This window comes from Carcharhinus amblyrhynchos, chromosome 33 (genome assembly GCF_965287045.1).
Source record: "Carcharhinus amblyrhynchos chromosome 33, sCarAmb.v2.hapA, whole genome shotgun sequence".
NCBI lineage: Eukaryota > Metazoa > Chordata > Chondrichthyes > Carcharhiniformes > Carcharhinidae > Carcharhinus > Carcharhinus amblyrhynchos.
The window spans coordinates 9,198,238-9,212,372 of NC_137356.1; the positions used below are offsets into that span (position 1 = coordinate 9,198,238).

At 47.8% G+C, this 14,135-nt stretch overlaps 2 protein-coding genes across 6 annotated transcripts in view; one reads left to right on the forward strand and one right to left on the reverse strand.

Moving 5' to 3' along the window:
• LOC145361031 (protein lyl-1-like) overlaps nucleotides 1-12,562 on the reverse strand; it is a 43,548-nt gene extending 30,986 nt beyond the window's left edge. The window contains exon 1 of the mRNA XM_080216577.1: nucleotides 12,500-12,562. The gene's annotated coding sequence lies outside the window, so the exon portion shown is untranslated. The remainder of the gene's footprint in view (nucleotides 1-12,499) is intronic.
• The window catches only part of nfixb (nuclear factor I/Xb), a 506,674-nt gene that overhangs the window by 397,692 nt on the left and 94,847 nt on the right, over nucleotides 1-14,135 (forward strand). The gene's annotated exons all lie outside the window — the stretch shown is intronic.

Genomic DNA, 14,135 nt, shown 5'->3' on the forward strand with positions numbered 1-14,135 from the left:
TCTGTCAGGCACTGCGGCCTTGAGCAGAATCACTGTCACTCAATTTATTTCATTTCTTTGAAAGGTATTTATTTTTTTAAAAAAGGGTGATGGGGAAAAAAGCTTATGAGATCATATGGCCACAGCTCCAATCCAAAGAATTGCAGGTTAGGTGGACTGGCCATGCTAAATTGCCCCTTAGTGTCCAAAGATGAGTAGGTTAGGTGGATTGGCCATGCTAAATTGCCCCTTAGTGTCCAAAGATGCGCAGGTTAGGTGGATTGGCCATGCTAAATTGCCCCTTAGTGTCCAAAGATGAGTAGGTTAGGTGGATTGGCCATGCTAAATTGCCCCTTAGTGTCAGGGAGATTGACAGGGTGAATAAATGGGGTTACAGGTTAGGGCCTGGGTGGGACACTAGCGGATGGTCATCTGAGATTGAGGTGACTTTACTGTGACAACTCAGCGATTCAAGATGGCGGCTCACCACCCCCTTCTCAAGAGGCAATTAAGGATAGACGGTAAATTCTGTTCTTTATTGGGAAAGAATTAATGAGAGTAATAATAACTGGAGTTGCATGTTTCCCCAGTGCTTTTGAGTCAATTCATGATTAAAATTAGTCTTAATTCATGGGCCAAGATAACTCTCTTTAGCTGTAATATTGCCAATGCTGTGGGAACCAGTATAGAATCACAGAATCCCTGCAGTGCAGAAGGAGGCCATTCAGCCTATCAAGCCTGCACCAACAATAATCCCACACAGGCCCAATCCCCAGAACCCCACGTATTTACATTGCTATCTCCTGATACCAAGGGGCAATTTAGAACATAGAACATAGAACATAGAACATTACAGCGCGGAACAGGCCCTTCGGCCCACAATGTTGCGCCGACCAGTCTTATTTTTAAAAAAAAACATTGACCCACTAATCTAAACCAATCCCTTTTCGTCCATAAACCTATCCACCAATCTCTTAAACGCCCCCAAACTAGGCACATTTACAACTGCAGCAGGCAGGGCATTCCAGTCCCTCACCACCCTCTGGGTAAAGAACCTGCCCCTGACATCCGTCCTATAACTACCCCCCCTTAATTTAAAGCCGTGCCCCCTCGTGCTAGCTTTCTCCATCCGAGGAAACAGGCTATCACCATCCACCCTATCTAAACCTCTAATCATCTTATATGTTTCTATAAGATCCCCTCTTAGCCGCCTTCTTTCCAGTGAAAACAACCCCAAATCCCTCAGTCTCTCCTCATAGGACCTCCCCTGCATACCAGGCAACATCCTGGTAAACCTCCTCTGCACCCTCTCCAAAGCCTCCACATCCTTCCTGTAATGTGGGGACCAGAACTGCACACAGTACTCCAAGTGCGGCCGCACCAGAGTTGTGTACAGTTGCAACATGACGCTGCGACTCCTAAATTCAATCCCCCTACCAATAAACGCCAAGACACCGTACGCCTTCTTAACAACCTTATCTACTTGATTCCCAACTTTCAGGGATCTATGTACACATACACCTAGATCCCTCTGCTCCTCCACTCTATTCAAAGTCCTCCCGTTAGCCCTATACTCAACACATTTAGCATGGCCAATCCACCTAACCTGCACATCTTTGGACACTAAGGGGCAATTTAGCATGGCCAATCCACCTAACCTGCATGTCTTTGGACATTAAGGGGCAATTTAGCATGGCCAATCCACCTAACCTGCACATTTTTGGATACTAAGGGGCAATTTAGCATGGCCAGTCCACCTAACCTACACATCTTTGGACTGTGGGAGGAAACCGGAGTACCCCAAGGAAACCCACACAGACACGGGGAGAATGTGCAAACTTGCATTTGTAAAGCACCTTTCAAGGCGACCCAAAGTTACTTCTAGCCAATAAAGTACCTTTTGAAGTATAGGCGCGATTACAATCCAGGGAACATGCATGTGAGGTCATTCTGGTTACAAGTACAGCGATACGTGTGTTTTAGACACATTATTACATAGACATACAGACATCATACCGAGACAACTAACAGGAGGACTTCTTGGGGTGCAGTGGGATTAGCGTCACTGCCTCTGAGCTAGAAGCTCCGGCTTCCAGTCCCATCTCAGGACTTGACGGCCAAGAGAGGTGCGTCGATAATGCAGCTAAACAGGTTGAGTGTCAACCCGCAAATCCTTCTGAACACCCCAGTGGCTGGTGGTGAGGGGTGGGAGAGACTCCTGATCAGCCTCGCTTGATGTGGAGTGGCGCCCCCTCAAGGTATAAGCCCCTGGCGTCGGACGAGTGACACGTTCCGGGAATTACTAGCTATGGAATCTGACTAAAATCTGTCTTAGTGCACCACTGCGTTTGGGAAGCGAATGGAAGATAATTAATGTGATACGCAAGTTGACATCTCCTTTAAGCGTTTCTCTAAACCCTCTTCAAAGTTAATTTTTTTTTATTCATTTGTGGGACATGGGCATCACTGGCTGGGTCAGCATTTATTGCCCATCCCTGGTTGCCCGAGGGCAGTTCGGAGTCAACCACATTGCTGTGGCTCTGGACTCACAGGTGGGCCAGACCGGGTAAGGACGGCAGATTTCCTTCCCTAAAGGGACATAAGTGAACCAGATGGGTTTTTCCGACAATGTTTTCAAGGTCATCAGCAGATTCTTAATTCCAGATTTTTTTTTATTGAATTCGAATTCCACCATCTGCCATGGCAGGATTCGAACCCAGGTCCTCAGAACATTAACTGAGCTTTCAGGATTAATAGTCTAGTGATAAGACCACTGGGCCATCACCTCTCTTAGTTAATCATAGAATCCCTACTGTGCAGAAGGAGGCCATTCGGCCCATTGAGTCAGCATTGACAACAATCCAAACTAGGCCCTATTCCCCGTCACACCAAATGTTTACCCTGCTAACCTACGCATCCCAGGACACTAATGGGCAGTTTATCACGGCCAATCCATCTTCGGACTGTGGGAGGAAACCGGAGCACCCGGAGGAAACCCACGCAGACACGGGGCGAACATGCAGACTCCACACAGACAGTGACCCGAGCCGGGAATCGAACCCGGGTCCCTGTGAGGCAGCAACGCTAGCCACTCTGCCACCTGTGCTGTGCTCTGAAACAGCCTAACAAATTCAAGGGCAATGAGGGATGGGCAATTAATGCTGGCCCAGCCCAGATCCCACGAATAAATAAATAAAAATAGCTCTGCCATTGTCAACCATCCCTTCAGTTGCCGGGCTCTGAAGCATGCACCCCCCAACCCTCTCCTATTTGCGAACTCTCTCTCCTTCTTTTGGACACACATCAAAAGCCAATCTTTTGACCCAGCTGAAACTGGGGAGGTTCAGCAAGCCACACTTTAACACAGCTGGACTGATCTCCCCACATCTCCCTCAGTCAGCCTCTCCCTCCTGCCATTCGAGTATTCATTTCAGAAAGTGCTGATTGATATAAGTATCACCGCTAAGTTAAAAAAGAACTTTCAAAGTCAGTTTCTCCAGTTTATTTTTAAAATTCTCAGGGTTTAAAAAAATTTTTCTTTTTTTAAGAGTAAGACACAGCAGCGAGGCAAAGAGATGAGACAAAAAAATAGGAACAATCCAGAGAGAGATCGGAAATAAAATGATGGAGGGGCAGAGGGTCTAATACGGACGGGTCTGATACGGAGGGGCACAGGGTCTGATACAGAGGGAAACAGGGTCTGATACGGAGGGGAACAGGGTCTGATACGGAGGGGAACAGGGTCTGATACGGAGGGGAACAGGGTCTGATACGGAGGGGAACAGGGTCTGATACGGAGGGGAACAGGGTCTGATACGGAGGGGAACAGGGTCTGATACGGAGGGGCACAGGGTCTGATACGGAGGGAAACAGGGTCTGATACGGAGGGAAACAGGGTCTGATACAGAGGGGCACAGGGTCTGATACGGAGAGGAACAGGGTCTGATACGGAGAGGAACAGGGTCTGATACGGAGAGGAACAGGGTCTGATACGGAGGGGAACAGGGTCTGATACGGAGGGGAACAGGGTCTGATACGGAGGGAAACAGGGTCTGATACGGAGGGGAACAGGGTCTGATACGGAGAGGAACAGGGTCTGATACGGAGGGGAACAGGGTCTGATACGGAGGGAAACAGGGTCTGATACGGAGGGGAACAGGGTCTGATACGGAGGGGAACAGGGTCTGATACGGAAGGAAACAGGGTCTGATACGGAGGGGCACAGGGTCTGATACGGAGGGGAACAGGGTCTGATACGGAAGGAAACAGGGTCTGATACGGAGGGGCACAGGGTCTGATACGGAGGGGAACAGGGTCTGATACGGAGGGGAACAGGGTCTGATACGGAGGGAAACAGGGTCTGATACGGAGGGGAACAGGGTCTGATACGGAGGGGAACAGGGTCTGATACGGAGGGAAACAGGGTCTGATACGGAGGGGAACAGGGTCTGATACGGAGGGGAACAGGGTCTGATACGGAGGGGCACAGAGAGGCTGGAAAAGATTGTAGAGACTGGGAGGGACAAGAAGATGTTTGAAATCAAACATGGGAGTTTTTACATTGACGCATTAAAGTGGAAGTTTACTTAGTAGTCACAAGTGAGGCTTACGTTCACGCTGCAATGAAGTTACTGTGAAAATCCCCGAGTCACCACACTCCAGCGCCTGCTCAGGTACACTGAGGGAGCCTAACCAGCCGATCTTTCGGACTGTGGGAGGAAACCGGAGCACCCGGAGGAAACCCACGCAGAGAACGTACAGACTCCGCGCAGACAGTGACCCAAACAGGGAATCGAAGGCCTAAGCCTTCTGAACAAGCCAATGGGGAGGCGACGGCCAAGTGGTATTATTGATAGGCTATAAATCCGGATGCTCAGCTAATGTTCTGGAGACCCGGGTTCAAATCCCTCCATGGCCGATGACGGAACTTGAATTCAATAAAAAATATCTGGAATCTACTGATGGCCATGAAACCATTGTCAATTGGCAGAAAAACCCAATTGGTTCATTAATGTCCTTTAGGGAAAGAAATCTGCCATCCTTACCCGGTCTGGCCTGAGTATGACCTCAAAGCCACAGCAATGTGGTTAACTCTCAATTGCTTTTTGAAATGTTTGAGTGAGACACTGAGCGAGATTCTCCGGTCTTGCTGAGGAGAGTTTAGCGTGGCCAATGCACCCTAACCAGCATGTCTTTGGGAGGAAATCGGAGCATCCGGAGGAAACCCACACGGACACGGGGGGGGGGAGAACGTGCAGACTCCGCTCAGACAGTGACCCAAGCTGGGAATCGAACCCGGATCCTTGGTGCTGTGAGGCAGCAGTGCTAACCCACTGTGCCACCGTGCTGACCGTACCAGGCTGGCCAACTTGAGGAATTTAAGATCAACTCACTCCTTCAGCCGCTGAGTATCATCGCTCCGTGACGTGGCAAAAGGAAAGCGAAAGCGGACTACAGCTAGGCTGACAATTATTGTCCCGTTTACAGGCCCCACTTATCCCTGGCCCTCACTTCCAGAAGTAACAAGAGGACTTTTTAGGATCTTGCCATCTTTCGTCACAGCAAACCACAGTATTTTTTTAGCATGGTATTTGTGATTGGACCGTGCACTGGAAAATAACATCAGGAGATCATTAGTTGCTCAACTTGTTCCCCTTGACACTCAGTGAGATCATAAGACACAGGAGCAGAATTAGGCCACTCGGCCCATCGAGTCTGCTCTGAATTCAATCATGGCTGATATTTTTCTCATCCCCATTCTCCTGCCTTTTCCCCATAACTCCTGATCCCCTTATTAATTAAGAGCCTATCTCTGTTTTAAAGACACGCAATGATCCAGCCTCCTCTGCAGCAACGAGTTCCACACATTCACCACACTCTGGCTGAAGAAATTCCTCCTCATCTCTGTTTTAAAGGCGCATCCCTTTTAATCTGAGGTTGTGCCCTCGAGTTCTAGTCTCTCCCACCATTGGAAACATCCCCTCTGCGTCCACTCTACCCAGGCCTCACAGTGTCCTGTAATTTTCAATAACATCCCCCTTCATCCTTCTGAACTCCATTGAGTACAGACCCAGAGTCCTCAACCGTTCATCATACGACAGGTTCTTCACTCCATGGATCGTTCTTGTGAACCTCCTCTGGACCCTTTCCAAGGCCAGCACATCCTTCCTTAGATACGGGGCCCAGAACTGCTCACAATACTCCAAATGGGGGTCTGACCAGAGCCTTATACAGCCTTAGAAGTACATCCCTGCTCTTATATCCCAGCCCTCTAGAAACGAATGCTAACATTGCATTTGCCTTCCTAAGTGCCAACTGAACCTTCACATTAACCTTAAGAGAGTCCTGAACCAGCGCACCCAAACCCCTTTGTGCTTCAGATTTCCGAAGACTCTCCCTATTTAGAAAGTGGGGAATCATGGCTGATTTGTGACCTGACCCTGTACCTGCCTTCATCCCATGTCCCCGCATATCGCTGGATCGTGAAAATCCCCATTTTAAAATGGTTACTCATGTGGGGAGAGGGTCTATGGCTGAATTCTTGCCCCCTCACTGGTAGCTGGGATTCTCCAGTGCTGCTGGGGGTGAATGGAGTCTGGTCTAGAATGTCAAATTTTCCATCTCTGCTCGCAACGGGTCCCACTGGGGACGGGAGTCAGAGAATCCCACTCACTGCGTGTGGGAGTGTTTGCTAATTTAGTTCCTGAAAGGTCTACCCTAATTCTTAGACTCTGCCTCTCAGCCACTCACACCCCCACTCCCCACTCCCCAATCCCCCCTCCCTCCCCACTTTCCAACCCCGACCCTCATCCCCACTGGCCAGTACAAACAGTTTTCCTCTGCTGACCCTGATCCACTTATTGATCAAGAACCTATCTCTGTCTTCCTCTCCTGACCCTATCACTTTCTCTTAGTGCCTTGAAAGCTTCAAACAAATCGTTCCTTAACTTTCAAATTTCCAACTTGTGTAACCTCTCAAAGAATCCCAGAAAAGGCTGTTTGGCCCATTGAGTCTGTACTGACTCTCTGACAGAGCATCTGGCCCAGGCCCTCATCTACACCCAACCCCAGTAACCACACACACATTTCCCAAGGTCCATCCACCTAACCCGCACATCGTTGGACACTTAAGGGGCAATTTAGCATGGCCAATCCATCTAAGCTGCACATCTTTGGACACTAAGGGGCAATTTAGCTTGGCCAATCCCCCTGTTCTGCACATCTTTGGACTATGGGAGGAGATGGCTGCACCCGGAGGAAACCCACGCAGGCATGGGGAGAATGTGCAAACTCCACACAGACAGTCACCCAAGGCTGGGAATTGAACTCGGGTCCCTGGCGCTGTGAGGCAGCAGTGCTAACCACTGTGCTACCCATGTAGTCCAGGTATTATTTTGATAAATCAGCTTCTTGCCCCCTCCTTCTTAAGGTGTGTTGTCTCAAACTGAGCAGAATACTTCAGGTGACATCTAACCAGGGTTTTGTTACAGCTGAAATGTGACTTCCAGTGCCCATGCTGTCAAGGCCATTTCATTCATGCTACACGGTGAGGTTTGATTGTGGCCCCTACCACCACCAGTGTATAGATGGGAGGCTGGATTGCATGATGGATTGGGCTACATTCACAAAACTGTCCTGGTCCCTCCATGCCAATTCTGTCACCCATCAGCGACTCTACTTTCTCAGAAGATTAAGGAAATTTGGCATGTCAACTACGAATCTCGCCAACCTTTACAGATGCACCATAGAAAATATTATTCCTGGTTGTATCACAGCTTGGTTTGGCTCCTGCTCTGCCCCAAGACCACAAAAAACTACAAAGGGTTGTGAACAAAGCCCAGTCCATTACACAAAGCAGCCTCCCATTCATTGACTCTGTCTGCACTTCCCGCTGCCTCAGCAAAGCCTTTGTAGTTTCTTGTGGTCTTGGGCAGAGCAGGAGCCATACCAAGCTGTGATATATCAAAGCTAACATTGCCACAGACAACCTGGCCAACAAAAATCAGCAATTAATTCACATTTGAAAGTCTTGATTTGATTTATTATTGTCACATGTATTGGGATGCAGTGAAAAGTATTGTTTCTTGCACGCTACACAGACAAAGCATATCGTTCAAAGAGAAGGAAAGAAGGGAGTGCAGAATGTAGTGTTACAGTCATAGCTAGGGTGTAGAGAAAGGTCAACTTAATGCAAGGCAGGTCCATTCAAAATTCTGATGGCAGCAGGGAAGAAGCTGCCCTTGAGGTGGTTGGTACGTGATCTCAGACTTTTGTATCCTTTTCCCAATGGAAGAAGGCGGAAGAGAGAATGTCTGGGGTGCGTGGGGTCCTTAATTATGCTGGTTGCTTTGCTGAGCAGCGGGAAGTGTAGACAGAGTCAATGGATGGGAGGCTGGTTTGCGTGATGGATTGGGCTACATTCACAACTCTTTGTAGTTTTTTGTGGTCTTGGGCAGAGCAGGAGCCCAAGATCGCAAAAAACTGTGCTGCAATGAGAAAGAATGCTTTCTATGGTGCATCTGTAAAAGTTGGTGAGAGTCGTAATGGACATGTCAAATTTTATTAATCTTCTGAAAAAGTAGAGGCATTGATTGGCGAGATGATTAGCATGGAGGGACCAGGGCAATTTCACTGGGATACTGAGATCGGCAATGCTGATGTTTAATTTGGGTTTTGCATTGAGGTTGTCAGAACACAAAACACAGTTGCATGCATGTTGCTAATTCTATATGATGTAGCGATGCCGGGGTTGGACCAGGGTATGTGTCGATATGCGCAATCTTCTTGGAGATCCTCTCCATTTGGATCCGGCAGTTGGCGAAGTCAATGGTAGTCATGATGTAGAGATGCTGGTGTTGGACTGGGGTACTATCAGATAAACTGGTTGGACTCTAACCTGGTGTTGTGAGACTTCTTACGGAGCTAATTCTACAGACAGATCAAAATTCAACACATGACCTGGCATTGCTGAGGGCACATGCTCCAATTTCGAGACTAGATATTGGGATGTTGGAACATTTACCCCCCTCACCCCTCCCCTCCCTGCCTCCCCCCAACATCAGAGGCAACTTCTATTGGAATAAATACAGAATGATAGGACAGCGGAGAGGACCCTACTGATCAGACATGAGTGATCCAGGAAGTCTAATGGAGGACATGCCCCTGTCTATATCAATGGGCATTGAGTGGAAATGGTTGAGGGCTTCAAGTTTCTAGATCACCAACAACCTGTTCTGGTCCCAATTATAGAAACCTTACAGTACAGAAAGAGGCCATTCGGCTCATCGAGTCTGCACCGACCACAGTCCCATCCGGGTCCTACCCCCATTTCCCTACATATTTAACCCACTAATTCCTCTAATTTATGCATCTCAGAACACTAAGGGGCAATTTTTAGCATGGCCAATCAACCTAACCTGTACATCTTAGGACTGTGAGAGGAAACCGGAGCACCCGGAGGAAACCCACACAGACATGGGGAGAATGTACAAACTCCACACAGTGACCCGAGCTGGGAATTGAACCGAGGTCCCTAGCTCTGTGAGGCTGCAGTGCTAACCACTGTGCTACCGTACCATCCTCCCGCTTCAACAGTTAAGAAAGCCCACCAATTCCTCTACTTTATCAGCAGGCTAAGAAATTTGGCATGTCCGCTGCGGCTCTCACCAACTTTTACAGATGCACCATAGAAAGCATTCCTTCTGGCAGTATCACAGCTTGGTATGGGCTCCTGCTCTGCCCAAGACCGGTAAAAAACTACAAATGGTTTGAATGAAGCCCACTCCATTACACAAACCAGCCTCCCATCCACTGACTCCGTCTACACTTATTGCTGCCTCGGCAAAGCAGCCAGCATAATTAAGGACCCGCGGCCCTCCGGACATTCTCTCTTCCACCTTCTTCCGTTGGGAAAAAGATACAAAAGTCTGAAGTCACTCACCAACTGACTCAAGAACAGCTTCTTCCCTGCTGCCATTGGACTTTTGAATGGACCTACCTCACATTAAGTTGATCTTTCTCTACACCCTCGCTATGACTGAAACACTACATTCTACATCCTCTCTCTCCTTTCCTTCTCTATGTACTCTATGTGTGGTGTGCTTTGTGTTTATAATGCGCAAGAAACAATACTTTTCCCAGTAATTGTGACAATAATAAATCAAATCAAATGTGTATTAATTGCAGATTTTCTTTGGCTAGGTTACAGGTGTGCAAAAGGTATGATAGACTTAGAATGTACCAAATTGATACCATTTGTAGCTTATTAACTTCTGTCGAGCAGCACAGTGGCACAGTGGTTAAAACTGCTGCCTCTCAGTGCCAGGGACCTGGGTTTGATTCCCGGCTTGAGTCACTGTCTGTATGTTCTCACCGTGTCTGCATGGGTTTCCTCCGGGTGCTCAGGGTTCCTCCGAAAGGTGTGCAGATTACATGGATTGGCCATGCTAAATTGCCCCTTAGTATCCAAGGATGTGCAGGTTAGGTGGATTAGCCATGCTAAATTGCCCCTTAGTGTCCAATGATGGATTGGCCATGCTAAATTGGCCCTTAGTATCCAAGGATGTGCAGGTTAGGTGGATTGGCCATGCTAAATTGCCCCTTAATGCCCCAGGATGCGTAGTTCAGAGGGATTAGCAGGGGTAAACATGTGGGATTACAGGGACAGGGCCTGGGTGGGATTGTTGTTGGTGCAGACTCGAAGGGCTGAAAGGCCTCTTCCTGCACTGTAGTGTTTGTATGGCTTCTTTCTCTGATAATGTCCATCTGCTTCGTGGCACAGTGGTTAGTACTGCTGCCTCAAGATGCCAGGGATCTGAGTTCAAATCTGGCTTGTATCACTGTCTGTGTTTGCACATTCTCCCCTGTCTGCATGGGTTTCCTCCGGGTGCTCTGGTTTCCTCCCACAGTCCAAAGATGTGCGATTTAGGTTAATTGGTCGTGCTAAATTGTCACTTAATGTTGAGGGGGGGGGCTGGTGGTGGTGGTTGGCAGGGTAAATTCTTGGGGCTATGGGGTAGGGGCTGGGTGGGATTGTGGGTCAGTGCAGACTCGACGGGCCAAATGGCCTTCTTCTGCAGCGTAGGGTTTCTATGACTCACCTTCCGAGTTTAAAAAGCATTGCATCTCTGCACTGCGACTTAACTGGTCTACGGTGACCCTGGACAAGCGGACGGCTGAGGTGTTCCCCTTGATTGGGGGGGGGTCAATCACCAGGGGGGGGCGTAGTTTTAGGGTGAGGGGAAAGAGATTCAGAGAAGGGATTTGAGAAAAAGAAGGTTGTTCAGTGGGGGTTGGGAATCTGGAATAAACTTCTTGCGAAGGTGGTAGAGGCTGGAAACTGTTACAAACTTTAAAAAATATTTGAATGAGCACTTGAAATATCGCAACATTCACTATCAGCCCCAGTTGACCGAATATTTGGGTATTTTGTCTTTGCAAATTGCGATATGTCGAGGTTGAGTTGCAACATGGTACAATTCCTCATTTCTTTTTCGCAAACACTTGACTACGGTTACGAACCAAAAAAAAACGTGCCACAGCGTTTGACCTCGGACTCGAGATTCTCTCCCCCTCCACTTTGACAGAAGGTTCGATCTTAAAATAATTCCACTTACTGGAAAGAAATTAAGAATCATCTCCAAATAGAACGAAACCGACGGCGCGAATCTGGTTGAAACCTCTTGCTAAACACGAGAGGCGATGTAGAAATAATGACAGTAACTGTGCAAGGCTGTTTCCACTCCCCCACCCCCAATTACCAGCACAGTCAACTGGGAAATTGGTCCAAATTTGACTTAGTCACGGATTTGACTTTAAACAATGCAGCCTCCAATCTTTTAACAAAAAAACCACAGAGATCTTGATGTCTTTGGGAGCATCACTCTTATACTCGTAACGTAGATCTCCCTGCCAGTAATGAGCACTTGAACACGCTTAGGTCTTTACCGATTGCAAAATGGCTTTAGATTTGTCTAAAGCCCCCTCCCACCCCCAACAAAAGTACCTGCTGAGAATGAATACATCCTACCATCTCATCCCCAAATGTCCGAATCCCTACAACTCCTCAAACACAAGTTTATTTCCATAGGAGCACTTGGCACAGTACAAATCCTCCAATTAGCTCAATTATTAAATCTCTGCTGCACACCTATTGCAATCTTAATTAATTCACTCGTTTACACACACACACACACACAGGTTTGAACCTACATTTAATCCAAGGGATCTTGACATTCAGGAGCAAGAGAGAGAGAGAAAGAGAGAGAAGTTTCAGTTTTGCATCTAATTAATCCGAGGCTGTTATCGACAAATACGTTTCCACACAGTTTAATTCCTTCTTCCACTAAAAAAAAAGAGAGAATGTTATATTCTCTCGTCTGATCCTCCCGTGGAGCTGGTACAGCTTCACTTCTTGGGTTCAGTCACCATGCCGAGGAGTTGCGGGGGGGGGGGCTTATTTTAAATTGCGAATGAAAAGTGGGGGGGGGGGGGGGTAAAAAAGAAACAAGTCTTGACTTACCCTCCCTGCGCTGAGGGAATGTGGATGGGGCCATTTTCTTTCGCCTCCATTTGTGGACGGTGGTGGCTTTATAAGTCCCTCCTCCCTCCCACCAGCTCCACCCCCACTCCTCCTCCCCGCTGCCCCCCCCCCCCCCCCCACCACCACCCCCACACCACCCCCACCACCACCCCCCCACCCACCCACCCACCACCGCTCCTCCGCCCTCCCCGATTCCCCTCTGGAGTCCCTGGTCTGAACAGATTTCCTCTCTGGAATCAGGAAAGGATGTACTCCAGCAAGGTGCAGCTCCGGATAAGAAGCCAGCGCAGCCTGCAAAGTCCTGATAAGGAAGCCGCACGTCCAGCCCTGGCCAACTCTGCCGATTTGGCCCTTCGACTGAACAGAGGAAACTATTACATAGAAATAGCCTTTTTTTTTCTCTCTCTCTCTCTGTCTCTCTTAAAATCCATTCAGGCGCAAACACATCGCTCACCCTCCCTAAAATTTCCATGCGCTAATATTTATAAATCGGCATTGTTTAATAAACGCAAACTGGGAAATGAACCCTCAAAATAAATTTTTAAGATAACCCGTCTAATTTTAAAACCCCCTTATCTGTTGCAAAACATTTATTTCTAGAATTCAGATAATTTCACATTGTCCATTTGATCGAATCGTTTCAAATCTTTGTGTTTTCATTTTCCCCGAAAGAAATGGAACAATTTTTGGCTTATTTCGCAGAAGGGCACAGTGGGGTTTGTAAATGTTCTCTCAATTGTAGTTGCCTTTTCTTCATTGTTGCTGATAAAACCAAGTAGTGGCAGTCCGTAAAGATTTGGAAAGAGATTCGCAGAATCATAGAATCCCTACAGAGCAGAAGAAGGCCACGTGGCCCATCGGGTCTGCCCCAACCACAATCCCACCCAGGCCCTATCTCCCGTAACCCCATGCATTTACCCTAGCTAGTCCCCCTGGCACTAAGGGGCAATTGACACGCCAGACTGAGGTGACTAGGGAAATTTCACAGTAACCGCATTGCAGTGTTAATGCAAGCCTTAAGTACCAATAAATAATGTAAATTAATAAATAATAAATAATGTAAGCCCTAATAAACACTAATAAATAAACTTTAACATGGCTCATCCACCTGACCTGCACATCTTTGGAGGCGAAGGGGCAATTTGCATGGCCAATCTTTCTAAGCTGATATCTTTGGACATTAAGGGGCAATTTAGCATGGCCAATCCACCTAACCTGCGCATCTTTGGACACTAAGGGACAATTTAGCATGGCCAATCCACCTAACCTGCACATCTTTGGACACTAAGGGGCAATTTAGCATGGCCAATCCACCTAACCTGCGCATCTTTGGACACTAAGGGGCAATTTAGCATGGCCAATCCACCTAACCTGCACATCTTTGGACACTAAGGGGCAATTTAGCATGGCCAATCCACCTAACCTGCACATCTTTGGACACTAAGGGGCAATTTAGCATGGCCAATCCACCTAACCTGCACATCTTTGGACACTAAGGGGCAATTTAGCATGGCCAATCCACCTAACCTGCACATCTTTGACATGAAGGGACAATTTTAGCACAGCCAATCCACATATCCTGCACATCTTTGGACTGTGGGAGGAAACCAGAGCA